The following is a 988-nucleotide window of genomic DNA, read 5'->3' as shown; positions in this document are numbered from 1 at the left end:
ATCATTTAGGCATACATAACACCGAAACATGCTCTTCATTAGCCATTTCAATAGCTAATCATTATCAAATATTTACATACCATTTTTTAGCCATATCATAAGGACATACACACAAAATGGCTAAGTCCCTATACATGCCATAAATTAGAATGTTTGTAATCGAAGATACCCATTTGGTAACTTTATAGTCAATAGTGTGAAGTGATCTCCGACGACTTCCAACCCGAGCTTGCTTTTAAGTACTCTGAAACATGGGAAGTGAAAGAAGTAAGCTTATAAAGCTTAGTAAGTTCAGTTGTAAAATAATAAGCATTAGCAATCAATTTAGCTTACTACTATGCTGTCATAATTTGCTTAAATAATGTTTAGTTCTTACTTTCCCATCTTACTCGCCGGTAACCTTACCAAAGGCTCAGAATACAAAAGGCACCTTACTTAATAGCTTGCTTACATACCTGCAACATCTCACTTAACACATGAGTACTCTTTCATAATATAGGCATATTGCCAATCATGTCATAAAGTGTCACAAGCATAACTGAAAACTCATCACTTACTTAATACTTGATAATCTCAATTACTTACAATCTCAATTTTAAATAAGCCTTAAATGCATACCTGTACTCTTTCTTCATGTTCTCACCTTGTTGTTTCTTTAACTTACTCTTTGGATTACTCTTACGTGGTATCCTTGCCTTATGAACTCACCAATGCCATGCCTTGGCATGGTCTTACATGGGACCTTTGCCTTATAGTAACTCATCAATGCCATGTCTTGACTTGGTCTTACATGGTATCCTTGCCTTATGAACTCACCAATGCCATGCCTTGGCATGGTCTTACATGTGACCTTTTCCTTCTAGTAGCTCATTAATGCCATGTCTGGACATGACCATACATGATTTCTTTACCTTATAAAACTTATCAATGCCATGCCTTGGCATGGTCTTACACGATATCCTTATCTTAAAAATGCCATGTTCCAAAC

Source organism: Gossypium hirsutum, chromosome A13, assembly GCF_007990345.1.
Source record: "Gossypium hirsutum isolate 1008001.06 chromosome A13, Gossypium_hirsutum_v2.1, whole genome shotgun sequence".
In the NCBI taxonomy this organism is placed as follows: Eukaryota; Viridiplantae; Streptophyta; class Magnoliopsida; order Malvales; family Malvaceae; genus Gossypium; species Gossypium hirsutum.
The sequence above is the reverse complement of the archived record's forward strand: the minus strand, read 5'-3'. Positions refer to the sequence as shown.